The sequence below is a fragment of the Cicer arietinum genome, chromosome 1 (assembly GCF_000331145.2).
Source record: "Cicer arietinum cultivar CDC Frontier isolate Library 1 chromosome 1, Cicar.CDCFrontier_v2.0, whole genome shotgun sequence".
NCBI classification, from domain to species: Eukaryota; Viridiplantae; Streptophyta; class Magnoliopsida; order Fabales; family Fabaceae; genus Cicer; species Cicer arietinum.
In genome coordinates, this window is record NC_021160.2 from 24,531,545 (window position 1) to 24,545,943 (window position 14,399).

Consider the following 14,399-nt stretch of genomic DNA (forward strand, 5'->3'; position numbering starts at 1 on the left):
TTTCCCTTAACTTTTTATATTATGCATTTATCTTCATCATTGTTTTCATAACTTTGTGGTTGATTGGTAGTGCAATTTTTTTTTTTTATGGTTTTTTATTGATACAAAAATTAGTAACAATAAAAATTATTTTTTAAGACAATTTCATGATTTGAATTGTTGAGTTAGAAAATTGTTTTGAATTTATCTTAACAATTGTCAATTGTATTCGTAATCGAATTTTCTATTTCCTTTGGTTTTATATAATTAGTGTGATCCTTAAGCAATTCTATTGATTGAATCAATCAATTATTTTTTATTACAATCAAACTATTTAATATGACATAGTAAATCAAGGTTCTTTTGAAGACACAAGCTCCCTTCTAAGTTAGTTAAGGTTGACTACTTTGATAATACTCTTCCATTTGTATAAGTTTGTAAGATAGAGTCGTTATTGCTCAATTAGGATCAGAGATGACTGAGAGATTCCAATAGTAAAAATTATATAACACGTCTAAGTTATGAGGTTTATTTGTGAGTTTGTATTTTTGGAAATATACAGGTTATTATTTGTGGAGAAGCTTTATTCTAAAATTTTATTCATTTTTTATATATAGAGTCAAATTGTAATTAAAAAAAATCTAGATCATGTCTTAAAATTAGGAACAAACTACTTAGCAAGAACACTCTGAATGTGTGGTTCAAGATGATTGCTTTGTCTTGATAATTCTTCGGGTACGTAGTATTGGCATGATGAGTTAAACTAGAGTATTGATCCATTAGACGAAATGGTGTGTCACATAATTGATGTTTTAGCGGATCTTAAACTTTTCACCAGAGACATGTGATCAGTAGCTGTGCTTTTTTAGAGGCAGAGAATTACTTTGAACTTCGGCGTTAGTTATACTCATTACTTATGACCAAATGATGCTTTAAGAGGGTCACCAGAGAATCTGCACACTTGTACACAGTTAAGGAATAAATTATTCTCTTATATTTTGTTATCATCAAAATCAAAATTAAAGATCATTTTCTTTAAATCAACTTGATTTTAATAATCTTCATCTTTTTTATCATGACAAATTAATAAAATGATGAGTAGTTTTTCACACAAATAATATAAAAACTAATTTTAGAGGCTCTCTTGAATTTATGCATCGATATATTTAAGTGATGTGCAAAAATAAAAAAGATGGTATGACTTTGCCTTATGTAATTTTGGCATTTTTGACACATCTAAATTCTTCTTATTTTACCCTATCTTATTTCCCACAAACAATATTATTCTCAATATTGTCTCTCCGTTTTGTCATTGGACAAAGAGGCGGAGAAATATTAGAGCGAAAAATAAAAGTGAGAAAAATAAAATAATAAAAGAATACGAATATATTTTAATGAAAAAGTATTAATTGAACACAAAATTAAAGAATGAAAAAGATCGTACTGCTCGGAGAGTTTTGCGAGAATTAAGTGAAGAGTGTTTGAAATGTTGACTTGAATTACTATCACATCTTCATAACACTTGTTAGATGTTTCAATAAATGCTTTAGTATACACAGTCAATTCATCAAACACTTCGCATTACGATTAACTACACGAAAAATGTGACAAAGAGAAGTACACCAATTAGGAAGATGGAAGAGAAATTGGACGTCTTTCAAAAGAGGTTAGAGATTCAATGGGGAAGAGGACACACTTTTGACTATGTTGGTAAGAGGTTTAAAGTTGCTTTCGAAATGGACATTTTTAAGCACATATTTCGATCTACCTTAACACTATGAAGAAGAGCTCAAGCTTCAGCACAAAGAACATTTCCAACATCTAGCTTGTCATAGTAATCGGCACAATAATTACCTTTCTCATCCCGAATGAGACACAAAATGAAGAATTTCGAGCAATAGGTTGGCATGCTCCATCAACATTTACCTTATAATAGTCATATGAGAGTGATTTCCATGTAGTCTCAATACTAGCATTCTTGTGTTCCCAAAATCCAAGAGGTTTATTAATTCTTTAACAATCAGATGAACATTGTGTTTGGTTGTAATCTAGAAATTTGTATAGAAATTAGAGGAATTTGAAAACACAAGTTCATTCATATCCTTTCTAAGCCTTCAAGCGCTAACACCAAAGTAGGTAGGCCAAAACCAAGGAACACAACTAATATTTTCAGTAGAGATATTCCAATTTGACCAAACATACATATTCAAGCTGAAGAAATGACTCCACTAAGCTAGATTTATGATGTTATTCAAAAATTCTAACGTTGACTCACAAGCACGGAGTATATATATGCATTACATATTTAGGATTAGAATTAAAATGAGGACAAGTATCGCCCAACATCATGTTGCATCTCTTTTGCTCCATATTAGTCAAGATTTTTCTATAAGCAAGTTTCCAAATGAAAGACCTAATGTTATCAGAATCATGCCATTCCCAAGCTTTAAGGAACATAGAATCATGCTCGTTCTCTTTATCCTCCCCCTGTTTAGCTAAGATTTCATAGGCCGACTTAAAAGAGAATTGACCTTCAAGATTCAGAATTCAATTCAAGAAGTCTGCTTCTACATTTTGGATGGGGGGGTCGAGTAGCCTCAATCTTGGCACAATTATCATTGAAAGAAGATGCTCAATCACATCCATGTGCCAACTATTATTATCTACATAAAATGATATCAGGTACTCAGCTTGACCTGTAGGGATCTGACCTTGTCACTGATCCTGAATGGGGCCACAACCCACAATTCATTGTCTTTCCAAAATCTAGTATCTTGACCATTACACACTGTCCAAGTTATGATGCATTCCACATTCGGCCAAACTTAAGAGATAGTTGGCCAAATATGAGATGTGTTGTTGTGCGGAATTACCTTAGGCATGGCTTGAACATCACAACCATATTTGGCTTGCATAACTCTAACCCAAAGTTTATCTGGACACGCTACAAGTTGCCAACCTAACTTCAACATATGATATTTGTTAAGAACTCTTATGTTTTTGAATCCAAGTTCGCCTTCCTTCATTGGATAACACACCTCGTCCCAAGATATCAAATGACATTTATGATGTCCCTCAATGCTTCCCCAAATTATATTGGCTTAATTGTAGTTTTAGTCCTCCTATTTTTATCAATTCATGATATTGGTCCCTCTATTTTAAAACCTGACAATTACGGTATCTCATTCTTATTTTTTAACTAAAAAATAGCAATATGACATATTTTAAATTACGTGACATATGATACGATAATGTAGAATGATTAACACGCATAAAATTGCAATAAAATCCTCTAAAAACTTAACTTTCAATTGTAAAAAAAAAAAATTGAAATTTAATTAATGACATGTGAATAATTAATACATCTACATGGTTCTATATCATGAAAATAGTATGTCATATCATTTAAAAATGTCAAATCATTATATTTTTAGTTCAAAAATCTGAAGGAGAATCAAAACTGGGAACTTTTAAAATAAAAGTATCAATTTCAAAAATTCATGATATAAAGGGAATAAAGTTGCAATGCAAAGAGGGGTGACTGTGGAGGAGTGATCCTACCGGCAAAAGACATTATTAGTATTCCAACGAGTAAGTTTCTTTCTCATATGCTCTACGTGAAAGGAAAAAGTGTGCCTTGAAATCTTCTAATGAAGAAGAGCGACCCCCAATTAATTGCTCAAATCATTTGTAGCTTCAACCTCCAAAGCAGCATTGATCTTAGTCGCCTTTCTATCTCCCAATATTCTTAGAGAATAAAACTTAAGATTTATCAAAATTGATTTTTGACCCAAATTTCAAGAAAAATTCATGTATGGTCTCACGCATAAGATGATATTTCTCCATAAAAGCTTCAATAGTTAAGACAATATCATCTACAAACTAAACATGAGAAATTTTTGGAGCACTCATATGAAACGCTGACGGGTTTTAAAACTTTAGAGTTAACTAAATCAAAATTCTATGTCACAATCTTTCTAAGTAAATCACAAAAATATAAGGGGAAATTAAATGTCCTTGTCGAAGTCCACAGGACGAGACAAAAGATTCTATTTGACCCCATACCAATTTATCTGTGTGGAAGAAGAAGAGATGCAATGTTCAACCACATTATTCAGACCAGGAGGAGTGTCAAGGATGCGCAATGTGAAAGATATAAAGTTTTAGGATGCTTTTGGTTTAAATAGTGTTTTCTCAGGTAAAAATACATGATGTTTTGAAGTGGGTAGTAAAAAAATCGTCATCATTTTCAAGACCTATTTTGGAGTTTCTAAAAGTTTATTAGAAACGGTTGTTCATGCATTTATATGAGTTTATTATACATCAATCTATAATAATTTAGATGTGAATCTTGATAAGTATGAATATATTTGGTTTATGATGCATGATTGTATGATATTATTTTAAAAGGAGTGTGTATATGGATGGTTATAACTATAAAGTTTATCTTTAAATAAAAATTGTTGCTTCATACAAGAAAATATTACATGTAGAATTGATAATTTCATATTATATGTGCATGATAGCATGAAAGTAATTGTTTCTTGTTTATCTTGATATTAAAAAAGATTTGAGTCTATTATAAAATTATTGTGAGTTGATAAATGTTCATGAAAGACAGTTATAGAAAATCTTAATGAATTTGGTTCGTGGTTTATTTTCTATTGTGATACTTTTTGGATTTGCTAGAGAACATATTTAAATATGAAATTTGAGTTTAACAAATAGAATTTATGATGTGTATTAGTTATAAGATAGCTAAGAAGAATTTGTTTCTATAATAAAACGGAAATGAATTCTTCTTGGTCAGGGAATAAATGACTTACATGTTTGAACATATCTTATGATATTTGATTATGATAAACTTTAATTATTATGTGCTTGCTAGCTTTAAACAATATATTTTTAATACATTCAATGAATTATATCTTGGACTTTGATATATTAAAAAATGAATTATAATTTGAAATGGAGATGCTAATTAAATATGGTAAAAGATAGAATAGCATAAAAGTTTGTGTATGTGATACAATGTGATCAGATTAAACGACAAGAGTGTCATGGTTTATTGATAGTTGATCAAGACTATAAAAAATATATAAAATGCATAGCTATGTGAATGTGAATGACGAATATTCAAAGTTTATGAAAGGAATCATGCAATTATTTGACGAAAGAGTTGACAAGGATATGATGTTGAAGCCATTGAAGACATCGTTAGGGATGTGATACAAGCTCATATATAATTAATCACCAATGGTGGAAAAGTAACTCACATTTGAGTAGAATCAAGTCTAGAGTTCAACGACGGAAATTCACTTGCTATTAGAGAGATTGAAGTACAACAAATAGATACATTACAAATGATAAAAGTACTTGGACCATAAGAATAAAAGTGGTAGAATGAGGTTTTCCTCTTAATGAACACATAACATATATTTGTTGGAATGCATAATTATATATTCATTTCTGATATAGTCCACCTATATGATAATGAAGTGGGCCGCTTTATAAAATTCAAGGGGTTGACTCTTAAATTCTCATAAAAATGATATGAAATACAAAGCATTATCAAATGTGTTGTATTTATAATTTGATCAATGATACTATGATTGCATGTGTGAGTCGTGCACACTATTTGTAATGAATAGTTAGTTCAAAGTTTGTCTACCAATCTATTTGGAGATTAGTGAAAACATAACTTACTAAGTAATGGTTCAAATCGTAATATATATTTTAAAAATGATATTTGAAACAATTATATTTCTAGAATAATGAATTTAGATATATTTTAAAAATGGTGGGAGATTCTGAGAGGAATTTACAAAATATAATCGAAAATTTCTATTAGAATTTTAATGTTTGAACCCACTACACTCAAATTGAGAGGTGCAAGTGTTAACCATCAAACCAATGTATCCATTCAATAAAAATTTGAACGTTATCCGTATATAACTGTTTGGATTACTCAACTACAATTTTTTTGAAGAATTGTTTCCTTTCACCGATTAATATGAGTTTCTCTATAAATAGAATTACTCCATAGACAATCCAAAATTCATACTTGTATGAGTCTAATCTTTGCCTAATTTATTTCTAAACCATTATTTCTTTTGATTAGTGCATGAAAGTAAATGGAAGAACTTTATTATGTAAAATATCATAATTGGTTGATAAACTTGATTTAGTGTGCAATTCACTTTAAGGATTTTAAAGTATTTTAAATAGCATTCGTCGGTTAACTCGTTTGCATTCAATATATATAGATAGGTGGAGGCAAATCGAATTTAAAGTTTAATATGATACAAACCCTTTATAATTTATTTGTGCAACTTTCTTTATCATCAATTTCATGTTTTTATTTAAGATTTACAACACACCGCAACAAAAGATCCAACACATAAGATATATAAAATAGTTACTATATACTCAAATTAACCACAAACATTCAATGGGATTCCAAGAGATTTGACACAAATCGTTAAAATGTACGTTTACATGGTCAATATACTATTAATAAATTATATAAATAAGTTTTGATGAAGTTGATAATTTTTTCTAACAAATATGTTTTCATATTCTAAATATAAAAAAGGTACATATCAGAAACTTTATAATAAAAACTTAGTGCTCTTTATTATCACATACTTAAAAGTTTAGCTCGCACTAATGTCTTAATCATGGAAATCTATCCTGATGCTCCACTTCCAAGTAAACGACACATGCAACTTTGGATATGAATCCGTGGAGCCCTTAATTTTATCCTCCTCCACTTTTCTTGGTTTGACACACAATGCAATAGTATTTTGCCTATATGGTTTCTTTTTGTTGTTGTGGATTTATAATATAACCAACGCATCTTATTTTGCCCATCCTTTATAAAAGAATTTTAAAATGTCCTTATCTCAAAGATTTGTTCACCTAGGCTACCAAAAGAGCGCTATATAACGAACAACAGTACCCCTATGAGAAACGACTCTTGACTGCCGACTTCGTTGACTTAGTAAGAAAAGTTTTTGACTGATATAATAAGAAAAGTTAAATAAAAATCCTATTTAATCTAATTCGACTGAAACAAAGTCCCCTCCATCTTATATATTTGTCTCATCAAGACCGATCCAATACTTCATTGAACTTAAAGCGAATTCTATAATAATAGTTTGATTAAAAAAAATAGAGACATTTTTAATTAAATAATAATATTTTATTAATATGACTTATCTTTCTTATTTAAGATATACAATACTTTAATTGTATCATTTGATTATTTTCTTTTATATTTGTGAGACTTTTTCATTATGTACATAAAGATTTTTATTTTCTGGGAGCTAAATATAAAAAAGTAATTTTTGTAGGAAGGTCACTCTTACTTCACTAACTTGGACTTAGATTAGCTTTGATTGTTTCAGTTACTAAACCAGAAAAATAAAGAAAAATAAAGAAAATCGGCTTAGAGGGAAATTTCTAGAAAGAGTATTCTTTGCACTTAATATTGGCGGAAACAGTTGAGAAAAAACTTTCGGAGAAGCGCAGGATATGAAGAAGCCGAAGATCATTTCATATATTTATTATGACTACTTAATATGAACATATAGCGTCATGAGAAAAATGAATTACCTAAGTAACTTTGGAAACTTTAGTTTATCCATAAAAATTTAAAATTTTTTAATTTGAAAAAAATTAAATTGAATTTTTAATCTAAAGATTGGAATAAAAGTAGTAGAAATATAAATTTAGAAATTAAATTCGAGTTTATTTTATGTAGAGATATTTTTTTTATAATGTTAGAAAGACATGTTTAACTGCTAAAAATAATTCAAACATATATGTTAGATCTAATAACATAGACTAAAACTAATACAAATTATGTAGGAACTAAAATACTTGTCTTGGCTTAAAGCCTAATTAACAACAAAATTAGTCTACATCAATATCTTCGAAGTACAATAAAAAAATGCTAGAACTACGACATTCAAAGTTCTAGTACAACTTACAAAAACAAGTTTGAAAGAAATAACTAAAAATCAACGTCCAAACTACAACTTTTGTATTAAGATTTTTTATCTTAAAAACATATAAACAACACGGGATGAAATTACATCTCAATGGAGTCCCAAAGGGATGAAATTTAAGTAAAATGAACATCAACATTCTAATACAAAGTATAGTACTTATCCTCCGATCCTCATTATTTGGAGACTATTTTAACGATTTCTTTTATATCTAGCCTTAGTTCTAACTCAATGTCTAGGTCACTATTGTGAGTATCCTAATGACTTAAACCCTATATCAACAAGGATTTCTTAATGACTACAAAAGGTTCTCCAATGCCATGACTCACTCGTAACATATTTTGGTAAGAATTAACATAATTAGATCTTTAAGCAGTGCTCTATTTACTTCACTTACACGACTCATCATGTATAGCAGGAGAATCCATCTAGTTATGATGGATTCTATGATTCTCAAACATACATCTATTTATATATAAATATGATTTTTTTATACAAGTTTAATAACTTTTTCAATTACACAAGTCATTTGAGTGAACATTCAACAAAAATCATCCATATCAAGTGACAATGCATCTAATGTTAATCATCAATTAATGAAAATATATTAATCATACTAGAGAAAATTTACAACGAGAAATACATGTCAAATGGGATCAAAAGCATAAATTATGATTGTCGAGGGCACTTCTACTAGCGCCAGACACCCCTTGGAACAATCCTATCAATACCATGCGCCCAGACCTAGAGTTAGGCATCAAGTCTCTGACATGCAAGACGCCATGCGCATGTACGCATAGCTAGGTGTCCGCTGTAAATTAACAACACACACTTTTGCAATTTTGGCAGCAAGATGCATTTCTAAGAGACTTCATCATACTTTTTTTCATCATTTTAAAGGGAAAGTATAATGCTCCAAACTACTTTAAGGATTTTTTATTGTCCCTACAAACCAACACGAGTCTTTTCAGCATGTAATTTATTTATTTGTATAGACATGTGATTTATTGAAAACTAATTTAAAGAAAAGTTTTGAATTCTTAAAACAATTATTTTATCATGCTAAATAATTAGTGACACTTTTATTATAATTTAAGTGCAAAAATCAATTTTAGAATATTGTTTAACTTGAAAATGGTTTATCCAATTCTTGATTCATTTTGGTTTGCTAACATGTTATACTATCTTCTATTAGAGAGTTACTTGTCTTATCTACTACTTCAAAAATCTCAATTTTAGTTTTTGCTAAGTGTTAAAGTTCAATTCAAAAAATAATAGTTTAATTGTGATAAATTTTGAGTTGTTGGATTTCTATAGGAATATGTTATTGAGGTAAAAACCTTTTTTATGTGTGTTTTAATGACAACAAATCTTATGAAATAAATGATTAAGTTTTATGAATGATGATCTACTAATGATTGCACTTGAGTTTTGTTAAAGGAAGATGAATTACATAAGTAAACAAGCAAAAAGTCATTCACATAATCAAAGTGTATAAGTATCCACTCAATAATCTCAAAAAGAATGTATCATATATATCAATCATTCAAGAGAATGATTATTACATCTTCAAGATAACATCTTCATGAAGAAGATGATCAAATAAATTCATACAACAATCAATGATTACACCATGAAAGATCATTTGAAAGAAGCAAGATCAAATATGAGAAACGAAGAATATTTTGGTTATTAAATAGAATAAACGAAGAACATTCTTGACAACATTCTGACAAATGAAGATCATTTTGGACAACAATGAAAAACAAAGTTTATTCTGGACAACAATATGAAAAACGAAGATCATTCTGGACAACACTCTGAAAAATGAAGATCATTCTGGACAACACTCTGAAAAACAAAGATCATTCTGGACAACGGTATGAAAAAAGAAAAATGTTATGGTTTTGACAGAATTAATCGATCAACATTTTGGTTTACAAAGAACAAAGTCTTCTTTAATTCAAGATCGATTTGGGCTATCAATCTACATTGCAAATCACTAGTATTCATCACAAAGGAATATAATTATATACTCAAGATCATTTTGGATAGATTCAATGAAAGAAGATCAACAAAGGCAAAACAAAACATCAAGATCAATCTCCAAATTGATGAGCTATGAGTAAGGACAACCAAGACAACAAGGACATTACTGCTGCACTTTGTTACAAATAGCACATCATGTTTCAGAGACAAACGACTGACACACAACTATTGTCAAAATCCAACACTCACAAAAAAGAAACGAATAATGTTCTTGTTTTACAAAAGAACATTCTAGTTATTCTCTTTTAAAGACAAAATTAAAACATATAATTTTTCATAGTGCAAACCACAATTGAAGAGTATGAAGACTGCTCAAGTCAATAGTAAAGCTTAGAACTCGACCTGAATGTCCAAAGGAGGAAAACAACCTCAAGATCGATCTCCAAATTGATGTGTTGTGAGCAAGGACACAAGTACATTGTACTTACAATATTCTACAGAAATTTCTCCATAAATCTGACTCAAAACAGTACAAACTAACATGTGACAACTCATTCACTAACTTATTCACGTTCTGGACACCAATATAAACACATGTTTAATTGCGTTAAAATATATCTAACATTTGCACTACAATAAAGCACTCATTTTGTAGCCAACTTATAAAATTTTTTGTAGCGGAAAAAACCCCTCACAAACTACTGATAGAAAAAGCCCTCACAAATGCTAAAATTTAAATTTGTTGTTATTTGTGGCGAAAAAAGCCCTCACAATGGATTTGAATTTCAGCAGTATTTTGTGGGGGCAAAAACCCTCACAAAATTACATAGTTGGCATTTGTGAGAGCTTAGGCCACCACAAAAGTACGCATTTATGAGGGCAAAATCCGCCACAAAATTTCTCCTTTGTGATTGCAAAGGCCAGCACAAAGTCACCGTTTGTGATCGCAAAAGCCGCCATAAAAGGCATAGTGTACCGTTGACACTTATGGCTGCTTTTGCCATCACAAAGTACGCTTTTCTGGCTGCAAATGCCGCCACAAAAGCCCACATTACCGTTGGCATTTGTGGCCGCTTTTGCCTCCACAAGGCCTAATTATGTGACTGATTTAGCCGCCACAAAGTTTCATTGTTCTCCTATAAATATAACTCTTCCTCTCATTTTTCATTTCTACCTTCTCTCTAAATTTTCTCTCCCCCTTCTCTCTACAAATATTTTTTCTCCAATATTTTTCTTTTATTTGTTAAATTTCGGTAAGTTTTTATTTTATATTTTATATTTTATTTTTAATGTCATTTTTTATTTGAAGTTATTTGTTTAATGAATATTATTTAACTTTTATTTTGACAGTGGTGTTGTTGTGGTTATTGCGAATAATTGTTACTTGTTTGTAAACTTCAAGTTAGACACTATTTGTGGTTATTTTATTTGATATATATAATTTATTAATATTTAATATTTATTTTAAATTGAATATCATTTCAAATATAATTTATTTTGTTTAATATATATATAATTTATTAACATATAGTATTTATTTTAAATTTAAATTTTTAATTTTTAAATTATATTAATATTAATTTTTTATATTAATTTCAAATTAATTTTTTTTATAATAAAGTTGCACATTTGTGGCAGCCTAAGCCTCCACAAACGGTACAGTTTGTGGTGGCCTAAACCCTCACAAACAAATTATTTTATGTCATGTCATCCTTTGTGGCGGCCTAAGCCCTCGCAAAGGACAACTTTTATGACGGTTTTGGCCCTCACAAACGCTTACTGTTTTAAACTTCTTAGTCTTTTGTGGCGGCCTAAGCCTTCACAAATTTGTGGCGGCCTAAGCCTTCACAAATTTGTGGCGGACTTTTTCATCACAATTTTGTGAGGGCTTAAGCCCTCACATATTTTAACCAAAAAAATAGAATTTTGTGGCCGTTTTGGCCGCTACAAACCTCTGTTTTCCTGTTGTGGCTGCTTTTCTCCCTTTGTGATGGCATTTTGCCCTCACAAATCCTTTTTTTTTCTTGTAGTAATGGGAAGATGAAGGCAAAAGTAGTAACAAGTCAAAATATCTTCAAGCAAACTCCATCTCTCTTCACTATGTATTTGGATCATTATTTACTGAGTTTCTTTTTATTTATTTCAAACAAGTGTTGATAAGTTCCAAGATCCCAAATACTTTTATCATACACATTATTTGTAACTCAAATCTATCTTTTATGTTAGATTGAGTGTGTTTGTACAAATCTTTTCAAGGCTGAAAGGTGATTGTAAAAATCATTTCTAGGTTGAAAAGTGAAGATTGTAGTTGATCAAGGTGTGATTAAGAGAAAAGGTGTGAAGCAGAACATTCTTGGTTTTGAAGGACAAAGTGAAAATCTCACGGTTGTGAGGATTGTACATAACTCGGTTTGAGTCAACTAGGATATATCTTTGTGTGATATCTCTTCTCTTATCTTTATTTATTTCTAGTCTTTTGACTATCAAATTAAATAGATAAGTTAAATCGCGTGTTTTTCACTAACAAAAAATATTATCTGTTTTCATAACCAAGATCAATCTTGAGTTAAATACTTTAAATTTTAACAGGAAATTTTAAAAAGGTGAATTTATAATTCAAATCCCCCTTTCTTGTAAATTGACATAGCTAATTCATATGCTACATGTTAAAATATAGTGTTTGATTTGTTAAATAAACGTATAATTATAGTGTCAATTGTTGAATTAGTTATGTAAGTGAATATATAATCATGTGAATGTGAAATTGTTTGTGATTCCTGTGTTTTAACTGTTAGATATTTGTATATAGTATTTAGAGTAGTTGGATGTGTTTAAAAGTGAAAAGATTATATATATCTTTATTGTGATTGGTTATTTTATATTAATGTAAATGTCATTTCTTTTGTTGTTGTTACTATTGGTAACTTATAAATAAATTATTGTGGATGTGTAGTTAGGAGAGTTTTTAACTCGATGCAAGGAGTGGCGTCGCCTTCGTACTTTTGAATCACGTTAAAAAGTCTTTTAATTATATATGTTTGAATGAATGCTTTTATTGTTATCTTAAGTAGTTGACTCAATAAGTAGGAAAAACTAGCTACCCTGATGATTCATCCTTGATAAAAGATGCGACAATAACTCGTTGTTAGTATTGTTAAAAATACTTATTAATTTTAATTTTGAAATAGTTGAAAAACATGTTCATCTCTTATGTCAATTAATGTGATTTAATTATTCAATGCATGTTGTTGTGAATAGTATGTCCCTCACTGGCTTATTATTTTTGCTTTTTTGATTATTTATCATTTATGAAGTATGTTATTATAGAGTTTTGATAATTTATTATTTATCAAGTATGTTATAGAGATTTGAGTGTAAATCTTTATTGTGTCATTAAGTTGTTAGATGTGATTCTTTTTATAATCCTTAAATATATGAAATAATTTAATAATTTAGAAATTGCTCTACCGGTAATGTTTTGTTTGAAAAAGGTAGTTGAACTTGACAATGTATTTGACATATTTTTCATTTCATTCAACTCTGTAAAATACTTATATTTTTATGAAGACAAAAACCAAGTAAATGGATCAAGTTGCAAGCTCAAAGAGCAGTCAACAATCAAGTCAACCATTGTTAATATGTTATAAGTCTTATAGTTTAAGATACAAGATGCAATCTAATATTGTTATATTTCAAATGCACATGAGAATCTTATATTTTAACATATGGATCAAAAGAATTTTTAAAGTGTCAAAATGTATGAACAGTGTTTGAAAATCATGTTTTTGACAAAAGTCAAGGTTGTACTCGACTACAGCATGTTGTAGCCGAATACAAACCCAAGTCTGTAGAAAAAAAATGCATATCTGTTTTTGACTACAAGATGTTGTAGTCGAATACAAATACAAAGTCAGTAGCTAAAACTATACTTTTGTATTCGACTACAGCAGGTTGTAGCCGAATACAAAATCATGTCAGTGACAAAATTTAGTCATCTGTATTCAACTACAAGAGTTTGTATTTGAATACAAGCTTAAAATTTTGAAATAAAACTGAACGTTACAGAGGTGTATTCGACTATGCTAAGGTCTGTAGCCGAATACAACTGCGAAACAATGCAATTTTTCAGTTTAGATTCAACCTGAATCATTTAATGTAAGACCCATAATTTTAAAGTACACTTTATGCATTTTTATGTATTTTGGATTTTGGCTCGGAGACTTTTTAGCCAAAGTTTATAATATTTTGGAGTCTTTTTGATCAAAAAGATATTTTGATGCCGTTTAGAATTACTCGTCGATAAATAAATTAAATTAAGTGCGATGAATCCTTTACGAAGAATTTTATGCGTTACGGGTGAAATGGTAATTTTAATGAATATGAAGATATTTGTTAAGTTACAATTAAGATATATATATA